Source organism: Ascaphus truei, chromosome 1, assembly GCF_040206685.1.
Source record: "Ascaphus truei isolate aAscTru1 chromosome 1, aAscTru1.hap1, whole genome shotgun sequence".
Classification (NCBI taxonomy): Eukaryota; Metazoa; Chordata; class Amphibia; order Anura; family Ascaphidae; genus Ascaphus; species Ascaphus truei.
Genome location: NC_134483.1, coordinates 160245928 through 160262854, shown reverse-complemented (window position 1 = coordinate 160262854; position 16927 = coordinate 160245928). Strand labels below are relative to the sequence as shown.

The window sequence follows — 16927 nt, the reverse complement described above, 5'->3', positions numbered from 1 at the left end:
TTCCCTGTACTGTATTCTTTGTGAAGCGCTGAGTACACTTTTGGCTCTATATAAATAAAGACAGACAATACCTGCAAGGGGGGGGGGAGTAACTGCTTGGTTCCAAGTTTCAATGCTCCTTTCTAATGGGACTGGCTACTTAGTGTAGTCTCCCTCTTCCTTCACTTCCCTAATGTCCCTCATGTGAGAGGCACGTCTGCATAAACAAGCAGGCACGCTCTTGTAACCTTGTCCCCACCCCTTTCTGCTGCAGCCTGTCAGTGACATTTCTGCCTGCCTCTGATCAGCTCATTTAAAGGAAGAACTTGGCCGTTTTGCTGCATTCACTTAGCTGGAAGGATCCTGGTCTCTTTGGTCAACAAGGGAAGTTCTGTAGGATGCAACCAAGTGGAGAGCGATTTGTTACAAAGGGAAATTGATCTTTGAATTAGCGGGAGACAGCACACAACAGTTCTTTGACACAGAGATGAGCAGTGTCCCCTGCCCTGTAAGTGTCCTCGCCGTGCGCTGCTATGTTACTTGTTTCAGAGGAAGGGGATAGCGTTTGTATTGGGGGGCGTGCGTTTTTGGCACTCTTGCAAACGTCGATTCTTTGCATCTTGTAATAGTTCCATCTTTGTGTTCATTTGTGTACATTTCTGATCTTTATGTAAAAGACACCTTTGTAGATTTGTTGCAGGGTTTTGTTTGTCTGCTTCAGATGCCATCAACCCACCCATTTTTACGTTCTGTCATCTCTTTCTTCGTCGCAAGTGGCAATGTAATGATATTGTTTGTGAGGTCAAATAGACTACAGGAGAACATAAAGGCAGCCCAATAAAACATGATCCGTGGAAAGTATATATTTATTTTTAAATTGTTTAAAAAAAAAAATGTAGGCAAATAGGCATGACGTTAAATTAAAGTGGCAGCTACATGATGTATTTGAAATAACGTCTTTAAAAAAAAAAAGCTATTCTGGTAAGATTTAGTTTGAATGTCTAATTAGTATTTTCCTCCAAATATGCACCCTCCCCCTACCAAAAAGAGAGAACACGTGTGTGTGTGTGTGTGTGTGTGTGTGTGTGTGTGTGTGTGTGTGTGTGTGTGTGTCTATATAACAAAGTAAGGTAAATCAATCGAATATTCATGAAATTACTTTAATTTAGAGAGTGAGTATAAGATTTGTCACATTACATATGTGTTTTTTGAATATGTGTTTTTGTTTGTTGTTTTTACACAGTACAGTACTTTGTTTTTGGAACATAATAAATCATTGAAATGGTTAACTCCTTCAGTGCCAGATGGACCTGCAACGCTTTGGGTGTGAGGCCCCTCTCTGGCAGTGAAGGTGTTAAAAGGGAGTGTCTCCGGTGGTTTTGTGGTTTTGTTGACAAGTGACTGATGCAACAGGTTTTTACACAGAGATACACAACTTCTGTATCCGAAAACCACTTTGATACTGAGGGGTCAGCAGTGCAGTGGTAAGCGGGCAGCTTCCAATGGCGACCCCACCACGGCCTGCTTTTCTGCACAACTTGCTACCGCTCTGTTATGCCTAGAACCATTTTCACTTGCTGCACCCCATACCTTTTTATATCATCCCCCAGTGAGTAACCATCGGGTACAATACCTTCTCTCCCAATCTTCTAATGCAGCCGTTTAATGTAGCATTGCAATAACTTGTCAAATATGATTATATTTCCCTACCACACACACACGAGACGTACTCGGCCTATTAGCCGTAAACTGTAAAGCTATACATCTAAGTCACTTAATTCTAATCCCACTGTCTCTTAAAGTCTCCCGCCATACAGCTTAAATTGTAAGCTCTGTTCTCCCAATATATGTCTAGTACTGTATTCTTATCCCTGCATTTAGTATTGTGTGTGTGTGTGTGTGTGTGTGTGTGTGTGTGTATAGCGATATCTATCTCTCTCCTTTTAGTGGTGAACTCAAGTCATTTAAAAACATGTTTTCTTTCTATTAACAATTTCTGCCCGGCTCACATTGTGCTGTTATTCAGCTGGCATCGGTATCAGATTCGATCCTGACTTTCCACCGCATATTGCCCTTTTATATTTGGTATGGTATATGAGTGCCAGCTGGTAAAAGCCGGATGGGTGCAGTGTTTTAGGGGAATAGCGGCACTGTCCTTGCATGGCTTTTATATGGCTGTGCTGATATGCACGAAGCAGTAAGTGTGTTTTAAAGACTTCAGTGATTAATGAAAGGCTTGTTTGGAACCTTACTACTAAAGTATACATGTCCCGGCTGAATGCGTCTCCAGCTGTTCTGTGTTTGACATCTAACGTCTTTTTTCCCCCACTAAATGGAAATCTGGAAAGTGAGTGTCATTTTTAGGTTTCATTGAAATTATCGGTGGTCCCAGAAGACCTTCAAAATTAATTTCACTCCTCTGTCTCCTGCAGTCATTGGGGGTCATTCATTAAGCCGTGATGGTGCCAATGAGGCATTGAAAGTTAATGGACGTTTTCATGCGCTGGTAACCTGATGGGCGCTATCGCAGTTTAATCAATAACCTCCCATTTTCTTCTATATCCCTGTAGGCATATCCATGTGAAAGGCTACATTTTAGATACAAATCCTGTATTTTTTAATTGTGCAATACAAAGATTGAAAAATCCCGGCCCCCCCGACAATTTCCAAACTGACTGGACCGCAGTCAATGGCAACAGCACATCCATCATGCCTTACTAGCGCCACCGCAGCGCATGACATGGCGCTGATGTCGGCCACAGTGCTGATTGACAAGTTGGGTGAGTCAGTACTGTGCTGGTGCAGTTGGGGCAGGGGGACGAGGTGCAGCGCTCCGGGGGAGAGTGTGGCTGAGGGGTGGAGTGAAGAAGTTTGTGAATGAATCTGTCGGTGTGTGTCAAAGATACGAATTGACAGGGTGGGTGGGTAGGTGCCGTGACGCCCCCCCCCCCTCTTTACCAAAAGCTAGCCTCAAAAATAATGTCTTATATATAGAAGTAGTAGATACAGAATCTAAGGTCGTCCTCCAAACATTTATTAACTTGGCAGTGGTCCATGACATGGGCTTGCATGATTTCTTAGGTGGGTGGAAGGGTTGATAAATAAACTTCCCACAATGCATGGGGACATGTCCATGTTGTACATAGGTCTGCCTTGGCCTCCTGGTGGATACAGTATGTTTGTTTGAAGAGGTGCGTTGAAGAACCCCCTAATAATGCTGCTGTGTGCCGCCAACGTCCTTTTTATGCCTTACCGAAGTACTAATAAGAAGCTTTCCTTATCCTCCTAAGGGAAGCAGGACATTTGCTTTGTGTGGTTTGCCTAATTAGGGCTTGTTGGGCTTTTGCTAGTAAACTTGGTAAGTACTGTTGCAGTCTTTCAGATTGCTTAAGCTCTTTGCTATATATATATATATATATATATATATATATATATATATATACATACATACATACATACATACATACATACATACATACATACATACATACATACATACATACATACATACATACATATATACATATATATATATATATATATATATATATATATATATATATATATATATATTCATACTGCACAGGGGGAGGGATAGGCTTCAGTCACAGATACTGCTGCGACACACTTTATTCGAGCAAATACCCGGTATGTACCTGGCAGATACCTGGAATGCGCCGCTCCTCACCTCTGACAAGCCCCGTTGCGTTTGCCTTCCCAGCCTGGGTTCATGCCTGGCTGACGGGCGGCTGATCTGTTAAATGAGGATGATTAGGATTTAATAGGCTGCAATGCTTCGCGTGTCTACCAGATGGCATAAATTCATGAATTGTAATGCAGTGTATATATATATACTGTGCAGTATTGCAGCCAGCGGGAATTAAATGCTTCAATCCCTGCCTGAAAAATAACTCAATGTACTCGGGCAGAAAACAGTCACAAACCTCAATACACCCGGGTATACCCGAATTCGTGGGACTAGCCAAGCTCGAATAAAGTGTGTCGCCAGTGTACATTCCAGGATGCACTGTTAAAAAGTAAAAACCCTTTCTGGCTTCATTCATTGTAACATCGCCGGAAGAAGAGATCAGTGTATCTCGAAAGCTCGCACAAATAAAAGCATTTCGTTTGCCACAGAACGGTATCGTCTAGTTGTCTATTCGTTTTGATTTTCTGTGTGTGTGTGTGTGTGTATATACACACACACACACTATATCGACAAGCAATGGAACAGTCACCACTCTGCGAGTCCGCAGTTTTTGAAATATTGTTCCCATACCTGAAGCTTGTTGGAATATGTGATTAACTCATTTAAGTTTGATTAGAACCTTTACAATGATCAACTTTGATGTAAAATATATTTTGAAATGCTCTGGCCACTTCAAAACAGTTGATTTTATACACGTGCGTATCAAGCATTATTTAAAGCTGAAAATTTAGGATTGCATTATAGATATCTAAAACAGTTTTTTTTTTTCTTGTGGTTAATATTTTCTAAAGCTTTATCTGCTGCATTAAGAAGGTTAGTATAGCCAAGAATCTTCAAAAAGGGCAGAGTTTGCAACCTGTTGAAGGACAGATTTTTTTCCCACCTATGTAGACTTCTCTACCTGATCTAGATATTTTGTGAAGCTGGAAGCAAGATGCACGTTAGACACACTATAATGATGTTGGGTTAAACGAAGCACACAAGCCCACTCAATATTTTGACATATTGCTTCCTCATATATAATCTCCTTCTTGTCACGATTTGTTGTTTTAATTGTTGCCTCCACTTTTCCGTTAACTGGTAAAAAAATAAAATAAAAGTTAGGCCATGATTCTGTAAGACGCGATGCAGGTATCGCACCCGCATTCATTAACTGAAATGGCGATTAAAGACGGTTTAGAGTTGGATACCCTGCATCGACACTTAGTGAATCTGCCCCCAAAGGGAAGTTTCTTGCATATAAAAAAAAATAGACGTAAGGCTTTGTTTTAGTTTGTTGAAAATGTGAAATCAAATGATTATATCAGTGTTGTGCCACATGGTGAAGATGTGGGGGATTTCAATCAAACGTATACGTCCATAGAAATGTGTATTTAGTTTTCATGCTAAAGACGGCAGCCTGTTTGTGGCCAGCAAATGGAGTCGCCGTGATTCTATTCTGTGGCCTTTTGATAAACAGAACAGGTGAAGGCAGCTGGTGCTTTATTTCATGTTCAATATAATACATTTAGGGCTCAATTTGTTGGTTTCTGTTGTAGTTTAGAGGGTCAGAAGCCTATTTTAATCATTCATTTCACTCAAAGTAGCTGAATGTGTAGTCTTCTGTGTTTTTCAGGTTTTTTTCTTTTTGTAGAAAAATATAAATCTGACTTGGTTTTATATTCCAAATATTAATACCTGGGTGAAATCAGGTCAGAGAAATAACTGAAAGATCGTGAAAAATAGAGGGAGATTTAAAAAAAAGTGTGTGTTATATAATAGATATATAGATATATATTATCTGTAATACATGATGCTGATATTTGAAAAAACCTAATGTTATTCACTGCTTTAAAATGAATTGAATCTATGCTTATTTCTGCAATCATAGTGCCATATTGCTTTGCTTGATTTGCCAACCTCCCCAGAAGACTCTGAGTTTAACTCGCATGTTAATATCCCTTGAGCATGTCATGGTATATATAGACAGTGTTCGACAAACCTATACATTTGCTCGCCCCGGGCGAGTGGATTTAACATTGTGGCGAGCTCCTATTGGCCCAAGCAGCACACGTTTGGTACTAGGTGGCGAGTAGATTTTTTTGTGTGGCGAGTAGATTTTTTGGTGATTTGTCGACCACTGTATATAGATATATCTATATAAAAAATAATTGTCGTGTTAACTATGTTTTTAATAATCTCTAGTAGTGTTGTACCGGGTAGTGTTTAAAAAAAAAAAAAAAACCGGGTAACGGGTACCCGGCCAAAATCAATGGTTCTACCCGGCTGGGTACCCGATTACCCGGTTTGGCACTTACCTGCAGGGTGGCGGCGACATCTAGGTACAGCAGCTACGGTCCCGTGGCGGTGGCAGCATCGGAGGTGTCTTCAGCCGGCGGGGGACAGCAGGAATCTATTCCATTGCACCGGAGCAGGTAAGCAGTGTGTGTGTGTGCGCCGCCGGGGAACCATGTGACCGGAGCAGGAGACGGAGCGTTCCTATTGGACAAACGGCTGTCCAATAGGAATGCTCCGTCTCCTGCTCCGGTGATGTGATTCCCCGGCGGCTCACACACGCTGCTTACCTGCTCTGGTGCTATGGAACTGATTCCTGCTGTCCCCGCCGGCTGAAGACACCTCCGATGCTGAAACCGGACCGCTGCTACTGTTCCCAGATGTCGTCAGAAAGGTAAGTAATAAGATTATTTCCAGCTATCCTGACACTACCCCGCGCCGGGCCCACTTCTCAGTTGCCGGGTTCGGGTAATGTCCGGGTAGCTGGAAATGTGCCGGGTACCGGGTACTCGGTACACCCCTAATCTCTAGTTAGTAAAGTTACAATGGTAACCTGTGAACTGCACTGTCAGGATAATGTTTTTTCATCTTGCCGCACTCCTGTTAGATAATTGTAGTGGGCGTCCTTTTTCTGTGTAAGGTGCAGGCAGTTGAAGAGTGGCTGGGATCCCACTTCTGCCACGTAATTAAACTTGGAGCTGGATATCTTCTTGCCGCACCATTCTAATGAAGTCTTACACCCAACATTATAGCATAATAAACTGTTTTATTTGCACGTTGCAAATGCACAACGTTTCGGGGATGCCCCTTCCTCAGGTGAGATATTTAAACTGCACTAGGGAGATCGTTATTTTAAAGCTACTATTTTAAAAGCTATTTCATACTGCTCCCCCATCCCCTTTTTTTAATTTTCTTATTTTTATATGCAAAGCATGTTACAATGTATAATTCTACATTCTTACCTAAACTGGTAATCATTTGGTGCTCCTGCTATGAATCTGTACAAATCCTGATTGTGAGACTAACATAATGGCAGCTTCAGTCAGTGTAACTCAGCAGCTACAAGGTATCCTTATATTATTAAGGTAGCATTAGCTATTGTTACAGTTTGTAGCTTAAACTACTGGGAACATTGGCAACAAATTATCACAAACCGAAAAGTGTTACAGATATCTTGCACTGCTTGGAAGATGGGCTAAAACTTGCTATAGATATCAAAACAGGGGTGCGCAAATGTTTCCCCCTGCTTGCGCCCCCTTCTTACCTTGTCTCCGGCGTGACCCCGCAGCGTCATTTCACGCCGTATTGCCATGGTGATGCGCCGTCGGAGACAAGGTAAGAGAAGTTACAGAGGCATCCTGCGGTCCCCTGGCCTTTAATTTAAACGCTTTGGGGAAGAGCACAGGGCCTCTGTAAGCGTCACCCCCCCCCCTTGATAATCTTGCGCTTTTTGCACACCCCTGCTTTAAAACTCATTACAAATTGCATAAAGTTGAATAATAAAAAAATACCGTAAGTATTATACAATACTACAGAACTGATTTATTATTATTATTATTTTTTTTTAATCCATGTATGATTTCACATGTTTTGCTGCTTTAACCTAATATTTCCTGGACGAACCATGGAATTTAAAGAAACAGAGTTGGAATGGACAAGAAGAGCTGTCTTGAAGTACCATTTGAAATGCAAAACCAGTGTGAACCTCTGCTTGAGTAAAATAAAACTGGTCATTTATCCATGCACACGGCTAAATACTGAAAGTGTGGAGCACTATGGATGTGGCACTAGAAGTAGCTTTCATAATGGCGTCCAGTTACATTTCTGCTCTTCATTCCCAAATACTTCTCGGTAACATTTTACGCATACACATGAAGTCAATAGTGGGCTGAAAGTGCTAGAAGTTATTCTCTGTGTATTTGCCCTGCAAGACTAAGAATGCTGGAACATGACTATTCATGTGATTGCTATTCCTCTCTCTCAACTGTAATTAGGTAAAGTTAAGAAATGGATGTGCATGTCTTCCACTCCCCAAAACTTGCTTTAAGCACAGTCCTGTCCTACACTGGTTTAATTACAGACATGTTCATTGCATAATATCATGCACATAGGTACATTATCTCATTTAAATCTGGATGTTTCTCTGTGGCTTTCATAATAGTATCCAAAAGCCCATTCCAAGACCGCTATTTCATCCTTTTTGATTAATTTGCCTGAGTTTGATTATTGATTCGACACTGTGAGGCTGGTAGAGGTTGGGAACCAATGACGTTGCGATGGGCTGAGGAAAAAGTACATACTGTATGCATTTACAGATCTTCTTCCTCAGGTCCCCAAAAGCTGTTTTACCCCAATATTTATTTATTTATTTATAAAATATTTTACCAGGAAGTAATACATTGAGAGTTACCTCTCGTTTTCAAGTATGTCCTGGGCACAGAGTAAAACAAATAATACATGGTTACAAGTACAGTTACATAAATGAACAGGGTATACATTATATACAGGACATTGCGTGCACAGTTAAAGAAAATATATATTATGAGCGTATGAAACAGTTACAGACAGTGATTAAACTGCAGACAAGGATTCTGGGTAACTGCATGCAAATGAGCACTCCGAGAGAGGAGCTCGGTAAACTCGGATGAAGGGCATCTCGGCTCAATCTCGCTTTAACAACCATTCAGATCAATGGCGGGTAACGCCGGATTGAGCGCCAATTTACCTTATCAAGCCTTGGTGAATCTCGTCAAAGGTGTCACCTGTGCAAGACTTGCAAAGACACACATGCGTTTCTTACAGTAAAGGTATCTTGTATGTGGTCTTTGGTCATTGCAGAATCTGTAACCAGGCTCAGACTGCAATAAAACAAACGAATGTCGGTCAGCGGGTCTTCTAATTCCTTTAATCACTACAGTGCCCCTATTACGTACCTGGATTGTTATGGACTCTTGCTTGTTTTCTTGGGGCAGAGTCGCCCCTCTACGTCTGTTTCCGTTATCCGGGTCTTGGGTGTGTTTTGATCATTCAAGCAGTGCCACTCTTTCACTGTAAATGTTAGAGGGACATTCCTTCTCAGGACCAAAGTGAACTCATTTCAGGGGTCTCATCTAGGTAATTGATATATATTTTTTTCAACCCAAATCAACACCCGTTGGTATTTTTCATTTTGTTAAAAGTTAGACTTGGGAGAGGTTTGATTTCCCTCTGGCTGCTCCCTTTTGTGTGATGTTACTGTGAGATCAGCAAGTGCTTGTACAGCTCGAGTCCCCTCTCCCTTAATATTTGTATTGGCTCTGATGAGGACGGGGTGTGGATAAGGAGAAAGACAACATATGATTGGCAAACCTATCCCCATTCAGAGGCCCTAATAGTTTAGACACAGTCTGATGAAGCGTGGTGAACACGTGAAACGTGCGTCGGGAACGTAGGACGTCACGTCAGTGACGTCACTCGAAGTGGCGACATCCTACAATATCATACGAGCAGGCTTGTATCGTGAAAAGGCATTTATTCCGGTTTACTGCTATAATGTTTACCATTGCATTGGAGACTGTTGCAGCATAAGAGACTGTGTCTAAACTATTTTCCTTGATACTGCTATTTGCAACAAACCGTGTGTATTTAGTGTTTGTTTCTCAGTTCATACATATGAGGACTAACTAGCGGCGGTGAACACTGGGAGTATTGAAGGGGTTTCACGTCCGCATTCTGCGGGGATATACAGAGAGCATCATTACTAGTGATCACCCTATATTCTAAACACCACCTCTGATACCTTTATTGTACTGACATTGTATACACTTACGGTGTTACAATACTCTTAATATACAAGCCTTTCTCTGATTTGTTACAATTTTGGATGTGAGGATATGAATAAATCAATATAATAATTAATGATACTTACCTTATTACTACGATATTTATTCATATCAGCCACTACAATATGGGGATTTTTAATAATGTATCTGTGTTTTTAATGATCTATGTAGACGTAATAACATTTTATTATTTTTGATTTCCACGGCAATTCTGGGATACTTACCAGTTCTCCGCAGCATATCTGCAGGACCATTTGTTTTGTCCATCAATAGACCATATATGATTTGAGTGCTGTATAAAGGGGGAAACCTTTCTGATCAAATATTTTTTGATCAACACTGTCAATATCCTATATTTTACCCTCTAAGCACCAATCATTTACTTTGAATAGATATACACAGGTAACTGCGGACTCGCTTACACATTCTTTACTGTACCTTGTAAGAAGGGGTATTTTCTATCATATTTAGTTTAAACTATCTAGCCTTATTGCATCTAGTTAAGAGAAAACATTAACTGCCCAAAATAATATGCATATGTTACTTACAATGCAATCTATGGCGCAGTTTCTGTCAGTCTACAGTATAATTTACAGCCATAATGAGAGTTTCTCTACTCCAAAGATCATACAATGGTACTGTTTATGGTGCCTGGGCTCCTGGAGCATTGTTAAAAACTGGCTTGTTCTAAATAAACAATTATCGCTTGCTACAGTACTAGGGCACACCCTCTACCACACAGTCAGAGTAATTTAACCCATAAACTTTAGTACTGTATTTAGGTTTGGCGTTCTGATCGTTGGCTTCTGATTCCTCCCAAAATGTGACAGCTAAAGGTAACTGTCTGGTTTCTGCCGTCTTGCTGCTTTATGTATGAAGTGTATTGGTGGTTAACTGGTGGACACTTCGCTTTGAGGCAGGAAGTTTTGCAAAAGGTACAGAAGAGTTGTACGTACTTTAGTGCGCTGTCACAAGTTCTAAGCAATTATCTTCTACCACAGCCCTTTGTAATTAAACTAAAAGCAGCTGCAGAGCAATTTTTTTTTCTTTCATAATTGAAAGACTGAAATAGAAAGGAATATAAACCTTGTTTCTCAAATAGAGACGACTGAATTGCTTCAAATTACACAACCAGTCTCATTTCAGTTGTGGTTTGTTTTATATTGACGTTATAAATTTGTGATCTGTGATTTTTCTATTTTCTTCACTTGCTTGCTAGCTTTTTGTGGGGATTTAGTTTTGAACCAAATCCATTATTCCAGAATATATGGGACACATTTGATCATAAGCCTGAGCAGCTTCTTGTATTTGTGTTCAGGTTGCTCTAAGAGCTGGAGTATTGGCAGAGATGTCAAGTTTAACAACTTCAGCTTTGTGTGTTACAATTCATCTTGAAGTACAGTTATCTTAGGCTATTAGATGCTGACTCTGCTTCAGTGTATTAGAAGTGGGTAGGCTTTTTGTTGAAAGCGTTTATGGTTTGGAAATGGCCCAGTGTGAATTTGGTAAATTGCTTGCGAGGCTGTTTATGATGTTGGCGGGTAATGACATAGAAGATTCCTGCTGCTTTGGTTGTGATAAGAAAGCAGAATAGCTGATGTGTGAGAGCTGCTGACGCTTTCAATGGACATTCCCTAACCAATGGCTTGTGAGCAAAACATATAGAATTACTCTGGAGTGTTTTCTTACACTATGTCTTGGTAAACAATGATGTATATTTTATTTTACAGCACATTTCAACCCCCCCCCCCCCTTTAGAGTTGCGTGCAATATTAATGCTTTACCTTTCTGTTATATGTATAATTCTTCCGAAGACTTGAGCCACACAGCGCCTCCCGTTGCATCATTTGTTGGCGCACTTTAAGCACTACCATAATGCTTTTCTTGGAATTATTTTGACTGGAGATGGGATCTGCTAGACTGGTGGAAATATAAGGTACACTAATTCAATGCACGCCGTTTTAAAGGTACTTGATAGCATCTAATGGAGTTACCATAAACTGAGATTGGTCAGCCACTACTTTTGGATTGTTACATTTCAAGCAATGCATATCAGGCCTTCTGGTAGTAAAAGGGGTATTTATTATTATTATTATCCTAAGTACAGGTGGTCCTCGTTATCAAACGTAATATTCGACTCCATATAATGCATTCTGCTGAACGCATTCTCCGTCGGAACGGATTAACATTGGATCTGCAATCCAACGGCGGTTTGTGGGACGGATTCTCACGGATAACCGAGGAACGCCAGTACGGGTATGCAAGGGCCAGTGCTCGGCAAGTTAAATGACTTACCTTCACATCCACTACAACCTAGACACAGACATACTCCCTATATCTCCTACATACTAATGGACGGAAGGGGAAAAAATGTCTGAGAATATTGCCTAACCTTATGACCTATTTACCCAGCCCCTCCTACCTCTACCTCTCTTCACCCCTCCCCCCAGTGACCGTACCCCACCCCTCCATCTCCCGCCCTGGGCAGGCAGTCATGGGGACCGGGGCAGGAGGGGGACACCACACAGCACCAGATCAGGAGCGAGCACGCGTCACTGGGAGGCTCATGAATATTCATGAGTCTACAGAAACTGAGAGCAGTACATCGCCCCGCTGGCTGAACTTCCCCAATCTTCGCCGATTGATGGGCAGCTTTGCTACTCACTAGGTATGTTAGAATTGTATTGATGCAACTATTGAAGTTGAAATAAAAACTTAAAAAATAAATGAAAAAATCGCCAGCAAGGACTGCAGCTTTAATTGTATAATGAGTTTCCCATCATCCAGTTTATTTTAATATGCAAGGCTAAAGTCATAAGGCATGCAATTAATTTGCATCACTTCAAACTGTTCACATTGCATTCTACATTAAGGGGGAGATTCATTAACGCTGATGCGAGGGATTGCACCCAATCCGGCATTAACTTCCTTTCAAGTCAATGGTAAGTACAGTAATGGCGGATCGGTGTGGGACTCCACGTATTAGGGCTTGGTAAATCCCAACCAACGAGGTCTTCAGTCAAAGACAAATGGATTTGCCAAGGTCGACCCCAACTACTTTTTGGCAAGTGACTTTTTTTCTTGCTAGTTGTATGTTCTGGATATTCCACCATTTAGCAGCTCCTTTGATACAAACCTAATGTCTGTTGTGTGTAAATATTAAGATATTGAGCTGTTGCATGTTCTATGCAAGGGCACTGGAGTTCAACTCCCATTTTTTTTAAATGTTGCCAGACTTTTCCTAGCATCAGAAATACGTCTCCACAACCAACATATTGGAAGGCACGTTATTTTGCTTTGACCTGCTTTAGAGCGATAATTGGAAATGGGGAGCAATGTGAGTCGGATGCCTCGTTGCTGTTGGGACAGCCTTTAAAGAAGTACAATGTATTGATAGAGCAAGTACTCTGAAGGGAAAAGGGAGGGATCGGGTTGGAGGAGATCTCCCTCTTTTCATCACACAGTTTAGTACTCGGTCAGAACAAATTTAAATAATTGTGAAGAAGCATTGGAGGATCCTTCAACTTGACCCCTCCATTAGCTCTAGTCAGTGAGGGCTCTAGTTTTTTCTTCCGTAAGGCCAAGACGTTGGCAAATCACTTGTCTCCCAGTCTGTTTCAAATTGATCAGTCATGTTAACAAACATGCAATTGTTGCATGACATGTTCTGCTATTGCAGGTATCCGCCCGTTTTGCTTCCACAGTCACAGACAGAAGTTATGGTATTCAATCATTTATTGATTTTGAAACTAATTTTGTCATTTTATCTTCCGACCTGTGGCTGTGGTAAGCAATAAGTAGGACGGACTATTCGGTTTCTCAAACAATGAATTCAAGAACACCTAAGATTAATCAAAAAAGCAGATCTCAATCATCCCGTTTCGAAACATACTGCCACTTGTCCTATGGGCAAACCAGAATTGTTTACCTTTAAGGGTTTCGAACACATTCCACCTCATATCAGAGGGGGGGATCGTGTTAAACTGGATAGAAGAGAGATGCACTGGATTTGTATGTTACACACCAGAACACCCTTAGGTCTCAACACTGATTGAGATATTAGCAATTTTTTATAATCTTCTTTCTCCCCCTTTATAACATATGTTTTTGTAAGTATAATAAAGTTATGTTTTTAACAACATGTGATGACGCTTTTGACGTCATCACGTCGGCTTGTATGGCTCAAATTTACGGAGTTACTTCCGGAGTTCGGCGAGCATACAAAAACCTGTGTTGGAGGTAAGATTTTCATACACTTTGACAAAGCTCCACGGAGCGAAACATGTCAGTGTAATTCTCTTCCGTTTTGGCATTATAAATCATTTTATCTTTACCCTCTTCGCTGAATTATTCTAGTGGTGCGGCGCTTTTGGCTTTATGCCCTTTCTTTTCTCCATCCATTTTTTAAAATGGTGCCGGACATTTCCACGCATCAGAAATACGTCTCCACCACCAATATATTGGAAGGCACGTTATTTTGCCTTGACCTGCTTTAGAGCGATAATAGGAAATGGGGAGTAATGTGAGTCAGATGCCTCGTTGCTGTTGGGATAACTCGTTGGCCTGTGTGAATTGATGTATAGAAATTTATATTTTTATAAATACATTATGTAATCTGATTTTCATGCCCCCCATGTAACAAAAACTTGGGGTATCTCCCATCAATAGAGGGAAAAAATGAAATGTTACATATTTTTTTGTTTTGATATCCTTATTTTTTTGGAAAGCCAATGAGATTGTGATGGGACATCCAATTTCAGATATTGTCTGACAAACTGTTATATAAATAAAAATGGTGAAAGCTATAACATTTGTACAATGTCTTTGTAAGCTTCAGTTATTACATTTGTAGTATATTGAACTTTCTTAATATCATAATTAGTAGTAGTCCTTTTTATTTGTACTGTGACATTTGCTTTTCTTCTCTCAGGAGGTTTAAGATGGCATTCCATGTTATTTGCATATACCAGAACGGCCCCTGTTTAAATCTGAATTAATACAATAGTTTTACAGCTGATAGTCTGTGCTATTTCAGTCAGGCTGTTTGTCCCACAAGGTTTTGTTCTTGGATTTATTTCTAGCCTGTATTAATATTGGGTGGGTGGAGAATGTTACAAACTCAGTCTGTGTCTCTGATTCTACTTTCCTCCTTTTGGGCATACAGAGCTGTTTTATCCATTGAAGATTCATTCACCTTTGCAACAAAAAAAAAAAATTTGTTTAAAAAAATAAAATAAAACTTGATTATTTTTATCTGTTGTATTTCTGCCTAAAACTAAAAGTTATTGTTGAAAACTTTCTGCTGACTAAATATTTTCCCTGTGGCATACACAAGAGGCAATATATCCTACACAGATATTTCAGAGCTTTGTAAATCTCCCCTGTGTTTAGTAGGCTGCGTGCTGTTGATGAAAAGAAGGGTAAATCATCCCCTGCTACCACAGTTCATCTGTTGCTAAGCTGCGGGTGCTACTAATGCAACTAATGCAAAGTGTGCTATCTGTGCATCTCCCCACACTTGCAAATGTTGCTGAATTGCTATCTTTTTTCACCCAGAGTACACAAATACATTTGAAGTTTATTAAGACGGCAAACATGGAAAGTTCTAATGCAATTCCATTGTTTGAGCAAGATGGGAAAGATTGAACTCTCACCTGGCAAATTAACATGTTTACAGTGCTACAGGCTGTGTCTATGTATTCTGTGGCTGTTTAGCCACCGAGGGACAGTTGGCTATGGCCTCTTCGGCTCTGACGTAGGTGCTATGGTTTTTAGGATTAGGGGGTAAGACTTTTAGGGTGAAAGGTTACAGTTTTTAGGGTACGGGGTTACATTACCTGCAGCGTTGAACTATCATGGCGGTGAAAAGGGGGCGCGGCCAATTATCCTAGATGCCTTCTAGATTCCCATATTTCTTCCTTAATCGAGAAACGGAGGCAACCAAAATTGGCAGGACATTCAATGACAATGTTGAATGTGAGTGTTGCACACCTGCGGGGACATAACCCCACGGCGATAGCAGGATTCTTTCTCTACTGTAAGGGTTACTCCCTTGGGGGCTGATTCAATGAAATCCAAATCGCTGCAATTGGCCGATAACCGCCTTTGGCTGGAATGGCAGTGCGATCAGTCACTTTGTTGTTTTTAATAAAAGAGCGACTAACGGGCAAATTCAATATAGTACTGGGGTTCGCTTTCCCCAGGCTGGCTTCCATGTTTGTCACAGTTTGAATGAAGCTGATCTCTTCTCCAGCACAGAGAAGGAACTTCCCAGCCTATTAAATAGGGGCTTGGCAGTGGTTCAGAGATGTTCGTGGTAGGTAGGGGGAGTCAACAGTTAAACTTTATTTCTTTTACAACCCCCAATTTTTTTCTTTTTTTTTTTTCCTTTCATTCCTTGGAAATAAATTAACTTTGCTTTTTCTATGTCCCTTACATTTGCACATTTTGTTCTCCGGGTCAAATTAAATGACCTGAAGTCCGGTAAAGTCCTACTTGGAATTAACTTGTAACTTTGTAACCGGGACAAAAAAAGAATAAAACACGAAAGAGATAAATAGCATGTAGGATTGCCCATACATTTTTATCTTAAAATGTATGACATTTTATTACAAAAAATACATGTAATTATGTCTTGTTTAAGTATGAACTGCAGCCACCTACAACATGCATATATAACATATACACAAACACATCAAATGTGCAAAATATGACAATACAAATAACATTGAGGGATCTCTCTCGAGTACCGTGAACGAGTTATTATTTTCATGAACACATTAAAACACCTGAAAAAAAGTTTTTCAAAAATATCCCAAAGAAACCTTTTTTGTGGGGAAAAAATTCAATATTGAAAAGTCCCAAATAAGCGTCAACTAATACATTTCCAAAATTAATTTAGAACAGGTTTCTTGTTTTATCCTTGCATTCCGTGAGGTAACGTGAACCAAATTCGTTTGTTTTTGCTATGTCGTAAGAACGTAGGTAGCACTGCGGTTCCTAGAAGTTAGAATGAACTCTGCTTACAAGCTTGTGGAGTACTGCATGATCGTTTGTCAAGGCGTTCATATGTTTCTACATGTTCTGATTCTAGATCATCCCAAGCTTTTAGGCACTTTCTTGTTCCCGTATTGACCCAATAAGT

The 16927-nt window shown here is 40.4% G+C and overlaps 1 protein-coding gene across 7 annotated transcripts in view; it reads left to right on the top strand.

Annotated features, from left to right (window-relative positions):
- Positions 1–16927, top strand: part of JAK2 (Janus kinase 2) — a 208134-nt gene that overhangs the window by 8309 nt on the left and 182898 nt on the right. For 3 of the 7 annotated variants that reach the window (XM_075596754.1, XM_075596782.1, XM_075596773.1), the window contains exon 1: positions 273–487. The exons of 3 other annotated variants lie outside the window; for them this stretch is intronic. The gene's annotated coding sequence lies outside the window, so the exon portion shown is untranslated. Of the gene's footprint in view, positions 1–272; positions 488–2549; positions 2760–16927 lie in introns of those variants that run through there. One more of the 7 variants, XM_075596764.1, reaches the window with a different exon arrangement.